This window comes from Neoarius graeffei, chromosome 22 (assembly GCF_027579695.1).
Source record: "Neoarius graeffei isolate fNeoGra1 chromosome 22, fNeoGra1.pri, whole genome shotgun sequence".
Lineage (NCBI taxonomy): Eukaryota > Metazoa > Chordata > Actinopteri > Siluriformes > Ariidae > Neoarius > Neoarius graeffei.
In genome coordinates, this window is record NC_083590.1 from 6,903,978 (window position 1) to 6,910,766 (window position 6,789).

At 38.8% G+C, this 6,789-nt stretch overlaps 1 pseudogene; it reads right to left on the reverse strand.

Moving 5' to 3' along the window:
• Positions 1 to 2,064: 2,064 nt before the first annotated feature.
• Positions 2,065 to 3,590, reverse strand: LOC132870268 (uncharacterized; annotated as a pseudogene).
• Between the last annotated feature and the right edge of the window lie 3,199 nt (positions 3,591 to 6,789).

Here is a 6,789-nt window from a genome sequence, read left to right on the forward strand (position 1 = left end):
GGTATAAAAAGTTGAATCACATTTTGAAAGTAAGACCCTTTTTTGTAAAAGTGTAGTCTCTGGGGTAAAACGCCCCCTTAATGGCAGGGTAAATGGCCCCCAGGGGGCATCGTTTCCTTTTATCATAATTACTGTATTTCATACATTTCTGAATAGCAGATACATAGTTTTTAATAACATCTCGCTTACCTGGTTGAGTAAAGCAAGTAATTTGAACTTAATATTAAAAAAAATAATATTAGCATTATTTATTGATGCACTTGTTCTTTGTTAATTCATGTTCAATCCACACAAAATTATATTGAAATTAAATGCGAAATATAATAAAATAATGCATCTATTCATTAATTCAGGGATATTTTCTTGTTTCTTTCACATTATAGGCTTAAGTAAACACTTTTGCTATCCAAACAGCTTTTTTTGAGTGAGGGGGCCTATTGCCCCACCTCAGGGGGCCTTTTACCCCACTGGGGGGGGGTGTAAAAGGCCCCCTTGGCACAATGTTTGTTTTTGTTAAAAAAAAAATTAAGTATTAACTTTAGGCAAACTTTAGGTGGCATTATTGTTCATGTCACTGTTGTCAAAAACTATGATAAAACTAAACACATGGTTCATTTCAACTTGGAGAAAAGCTGAATTTTCCTTAAGGGGGGCTTTTTCCCCCACTCTACTCTAGCAAGTTTTGGGAATGTTCACCAAAATGAAATAGCAAAATATTTTTAAATAAAATATTTACTCAGCTACATACTCCCCCCTTAACTTCTCAAAACAGTACAATAGATCAATAGATGACCAACGGGTAACCTGAACCACTAATTTCACATACAGCACATCTCTACATGCGACACAAATGCCTCCCAACCAAAAGGGAAAGTGAAACATTGCTTAAAGCAGTGTTGCTGTTGGGCCGTTATTAAGCTCGAGGTGTGGACCTGGGTTTTAAGCAGGTTGGACTGCCATTTTTATTTTCTGAGCAAGCTGCATTTACAGATATTCCACTGTCTTCCTGATTAACATAGACATACATGTGTGCACACACTGCCAGAGCCGGGTCAGAACACTACCATGCTGCTTTGTGGGTGTGGGGGGTTGGGAGGAGTGTTACAATTTGAAAAAAAAAAAAAAAAGACACTGGCTCTTTTTCAGTTCAGTTGTGTTTCATTTTGTAACATTCTACCCGGTGTTTATTCTGCAGGCTCTACAAGCTCATCAGTAAATCCATTCAGTTGCTTCAGAGGCATTAGGTTTTGTAAGTGGTGAGGCAATATTACAACAATGCGTCAACAGAAAATGTACTTTTAATACTGAAGTATTTTTAAAAGCAAGCATTTCAGTACTTAAATTTGACTGGACAACTTTCACTTGTATTGGAGTAACATTTGACTTAAGTAATGAAGTTGGGTACTTTGTCCACTTCTGTTCAAATTCTAGCTTACTGTCAGGTTTTGATTTGTCTGTACTGAAGAAAGTTGAATTGAGAATTATCTATAAATATAAATCCTCTGCTGTCCAGGAGATTCGGCCTCACGGATCGATCTGGGAGTGACATTCAGTGACACAGACACAGCTGTTCAGAGACGTTTCTCAGTTTATGGAAAGACAAACATGAGTATATATTCACACATAAGGGTGTGGTGAGACAAACATGATGGGTGAATTCACAACAAAGAAATACACATGTTCTTACGATTGCTTAAGACACAGTGGCAGATAAATGACATGCCCAGCAACAGAAACCAGAGTTCAAAGTGCTACCGAGTAAGAAGTAGACATTGAGAGCAGAAGAAGAATAAGACAATAGCAGATTTGTGTGCTGGTTGGAGCATCCTGTGTGTTATGAAAGGAAGAGAAACGTATTCGCAGCAAATATTAATCTCATCACTTAATGTTGCTGATTTCTGCAAAATCACCTCCTCTGCATTTAAGTGAAGTAATTCCTTCAAACACATTTTTACAAAAAACCTGAATAGTAATAATGTGATCACTATAATACATTTGTTTAATGTTTCTGGTATTTCATTGGATATGATTGGAGACAGATAGGATTTTTCTTTGTTCATTCGCTCAGATGTAGTCTGATTCATCTTCCTCTGTGAATCCACTTTTGACAGCTTTTTCAATGCTCTTTATCTCCTCTGGAGCAGCAGCAGGGAGAATGGCGAGCAGTTCTTTGTTGATCTTCTCCATTCTTGCAATACTCTTTCTTTCAAACTCCTCCTTGTTCTTGAGGGCAAGGCGTAAGATGGCTTTCTGAGCCTCATCACAGGAGTTCTGTAACTGCTGACGCTCAAACTCAAATTCAGGCTTTTCCTTGTCCATGGCCATCAGTTTTTCCAGAGAGCTGACACGATTCATGAGGTGCTTGGTGGACACATCGGTGTAGGTTGCTGAGATCATGTGGACGAGGTTGGCAATGTTAGAGGCTTGAAAGGCTTGATTGTAGAGCAGATCTTTGGAGAAGAGCTTTGCGTTGTAGGAAAGTGCTTGTGTCTTCTCAGATGTGGAGACAAAGTTTTTAAGAGTTCTGGTCAGGCTGGTTTTCACGATGTTGGACACTATCTGAAAGAAGCGCACCATCTTCTCTCACTGCTCCTTCACTCTCCCCATGGCATCCATACCTTTGACCAGCATTTCTATAGTGGTCTTAAAGTCAATCTCTTTGACCTTACAGCTCCTCAAAGTGATCAGGATTTCAGTCAGCTCCTTTTGGTTCTTCTCCATGTTCTCTACACACTTCTCATAGGTCTCTCTGGTCTTGTTCAGTTGAGCCCGGCTCTGTTCTATTTTGAATCTTGCATTCTCTGATGCCCTTTGTGAAGCACTCATTGTCTCAGATTTACTTTCTTCTTTATACATCATTGGTGGTTTGGGAGTCAGGGCAGGAGACTTTGTAACATCTTTACTTTTGCTGTCAAAAGAGCGAGCTGATTCAGTCAGTTTTCTTATTCTTTTAATCAGCTTCTTTGTTTTGGCATCTTCACATTTCCCCTCTGGTGCATACTTTGCTAGTTTTGCACAGATTGCAATGCCTTCATCACATATGTTTTGGGCATTCTCTTTTGCCTTGCAGTTTGGGATTTGTTCTAAATTCTCCTTGATTCTTTTAAACTGATTTTCCTGGAAAACTGTTTTTGTAGCTTTCCTCTTTTGATTAGACGACTCTTTCCAGTTAATCGTGTTGTCCTGCACAAACTTATGAACTTGCTCAGTGTATGTCAGGATTTCTGCAGACTTACTATACATGTTCTTTATACTTTATACATGTTCTTTATACTTTACATGTTCTTATGGGCTTCGTTGAAAGCCCTCCAGCCAGAGTTACACACTTGCATGAGGCAGGCTCTAAATGAATGTGGGTATTTGATGAACTTGTAGCCACCTTTAGGTGGGTTCTTGTTAATGGAGAAATCTGTTTTAGAGGAGATAAAGACCAGCTCTCCCAGGATGGCTATGGAGAGAGGAGCGGGAGTCAGATACTCCTCCCAGTTGGCATGTGGCTGCATCACAAGCTTGGTTTGGTTTCTCATCTCCTCAGCTGTGGTGAGGCTTTGATTTTTCTTTGCAATTTGGGAATCCATGGCTTCTTTGTTTATGCTAAAGGAAATGCATTGATTGTATGTTTAATATACATTCATCAACACCATCACCAGCAATATTAACATTATTAACAACAATATTAATCTACACAATCTGTGTTTCAATGATTCTTTTAAATAATCAGATTTTTCCACAAAAAAAAATTTCTCACATGTTGCAGTCCATCATGGAGCTCTTAATTTAAAAGGGAAAAATGTTGCATAAAATCTATTTAAGTGGTTTAATGGAAATTAAGTGGGCACAAAGTGAAAAGATTTTTTTTGTACATTGAATTTCATAAAGATGTTAAAATAGTAGTGCCTACTGCCTTATTCTCTGCACCCCACAGCCAAATATGATGAGTACTGAAAACGAAACTCAACATGCAGGTGGTCATTAACAAGCCTTCATGATGTCACTTTAGTGCACTTTAATGGAAATTAAGTCGGTGCAGTTTGAGGATTCTAGAAATAAATAGACTTGTAGTAGTTTGGGGCGAAGAGATGGTGGTGGTGGTGGTTGTTGTTGATTATTGAATTTCATGAAGATATTAAAATAGTAGGTGTGCATTATTCTCTGTACCCCGTAGCAAAAAACAGATAGATAGATAGATCTGAAAGTGAACTTAGAGTTGTTTTTATGCTGTAAGATAAGGTAGGATTCTTGAAATGAATAGACTTTTAGTAGTTTGGGGCAAAGAGAACGTGGTTGTTGTTGTATATTGAATTTCATGAAACATTAAAATAATTGGTGTGAATTATTTTCTGTGCCCCATAGCTAGCTAGATAGATAGATAAAAACATGAGAACTGAAAATAAAACTAAACTTAGAGTGGTTTTTATGCTGTAGCTGTACAGTTTCCCTTTGCTGGAACTAAAGGGCCCCACTTCTATGAGGGAGTTTTTCCTCATCACCGTCACCACAGTCTTGATTATTGGGAATAGATTAGGGCTAAAATTAACTCATGTTTAAAGAATTTTAATGACTTTAAAGCTGCTTTGCGGCAATGTCTATTGTTAAAAACGCTATAAAAATAAACTTGACAATATCGAGTGGATAGCCAAGAAGAATGGAGATGTGGAGATCAACTGTTTATATAACCTGTGTAAATACAGATTTTTTTCAGTGCGCACACACACACACACACACACACACACACACACACACACACACACACACACACACACGCAGTGCCCAAGGTGCATAGCGCCCCCTGTCACCAGAGTATTGAACTCAGCTGTCACTCATTCACACTCGTCAGCCAGACTACTGAAACCTCACTCACATTTCCCTGCTTTGTGAAGTATTGTTGTGGGTTTTCTGGTCCATATCAAGCCTTTATATCTCTGCCTGCCTTTTGTTGTTTTGACTCTCGCTATCTTCTTTCATCTACGCTTCTTGTCTTTCCTACATTGGCCTGTTTGTCGATCGACTGACCCTTGCCTGCCTTTTGACCACAACTCTAGCGTCACAATTTGGCTTCGTTACTGTTTGCTCCCCGCTCTCCAAACACCCTGACACACACACACACACACACACACACACACACACACACACACACACACACACACACACACAAATCCAAAAATTCAGTGGCTTTTAATTGATTGTCTTTTTTGCATACATTAGAAAAAACTTTGATATTCCTAACCAGATAAAAAGGATTAAATGTGTAAATAAAATAAAATCTTTAAAAATGTTCAGAACAGCGTTGGTCCTCCTAACTTGATGTCCTGATAGTCTTCAGTGAATGTGTCGAGGATCTCTGTGAGCTCTGCAACCAAATGATGCACTGTCACAAAACTGAAAGTCACTGTGTATTTATAACCTGTAGCCCACCCTCCCCTTTCACAGTCCTACCTCTGCCATATGGGACTATAAAAGCAGCTGATCTTAAAATATCACATGACTGACTGACTGACTGACTGACTGACTGACTGACTGTGGTGAGCGAGAAGAGAAATAACAGTGAACAAACAGAGGTAAATTTTTACGCTTTAATGAGAAATCTATCTTTAAGAAACCCTGTGACAAGGTTATCATGTGGCATGCTGCTTTTCTGAGTACTGTGCATTGAGTGTGTTTAAATGTGTCATGACGAGCATTTTGATTCAAACTGGTAGAATATGAAAAATAATATAAAATGACCATGAGGGCCTGTTTTTATTGAACAATAATAAAAGTGTGCTGAAAGAGATCTCACAAATGGTTTGAGACACTGGAGGGGATTTTTATGAACATCTCATGTTTTTTTTTCCACCTCCCCCAATAAAGCACTGTTACTTTCTGTTTCAGATTAAGATGACCCAGCTTCATTCATCTGAGTGAGGGGAATTTCAGTATTGACATCAAAATTATTTATAATAATAAACTGATTTTTATAAGTAATGGCTCACAGAAAATTCCAACAAGAAATATGATTTTTCAAAATTGAACTAAAATAAAATATTTTTCCTGAAGGGGTTTTTGATTTTCTGTGTTGAAATTGTGCTCGTCTCTGCAGAGTTGCGCTGAAGAACACGGCTGAGGCTGTTATTGTTCCATTAAAATATGGCATCTCCTCCCTGAATGCAGTCTATCAGGCGCTGATTGAGACAGATGTAGATCCTGTTACTGGGCAATGCTCCAACTACAACACCATCAGACAGCAGATAGTGCATGCTCATCAGAACCTGAAGCGCTCAGATCAGAGGGCCAGTTCAGGGTTAAAGAATCTGGATGAAAATTTGGAGAGACTTACAGAAGCCGAGGGAAAACTGGAACGTAAGAAGAGCCGTACTGAGACTCATTTAGAGAATTTGAGAACAGAGCAGGCATCTAATGAAGAATTACGCAGAAAATCTCAAGCAGCTTTGGAACAGGCCAGGAGGAATCTGAATTCAACAAAACAGACACTTCGTGATCAGGAAAGCAGGAAAAACACTGCTGAAATCATCACAGGTGTTGGACTGGGAGTGATGGTTATACCAATTGTTGGATGGATTGCAGGTGAAAATTCTGTTACATGTAGAGTGTCATGTAGAAGAAAATGATTAAAATATATTATATAAGTGTACCCTTCATGTGAGTCTGTGTGTGTGTGTGAGAGAGAGTCAAACATTGTATTTGTCTTCCTCTGTGCAGGTCCTGTCATGGTGATTGGTGGTGCCATTGAAATGAATGAAGCAGTATGTGCTATTGGAGTGGCTGAAGAGGAAGTGACAAACTCTGAGA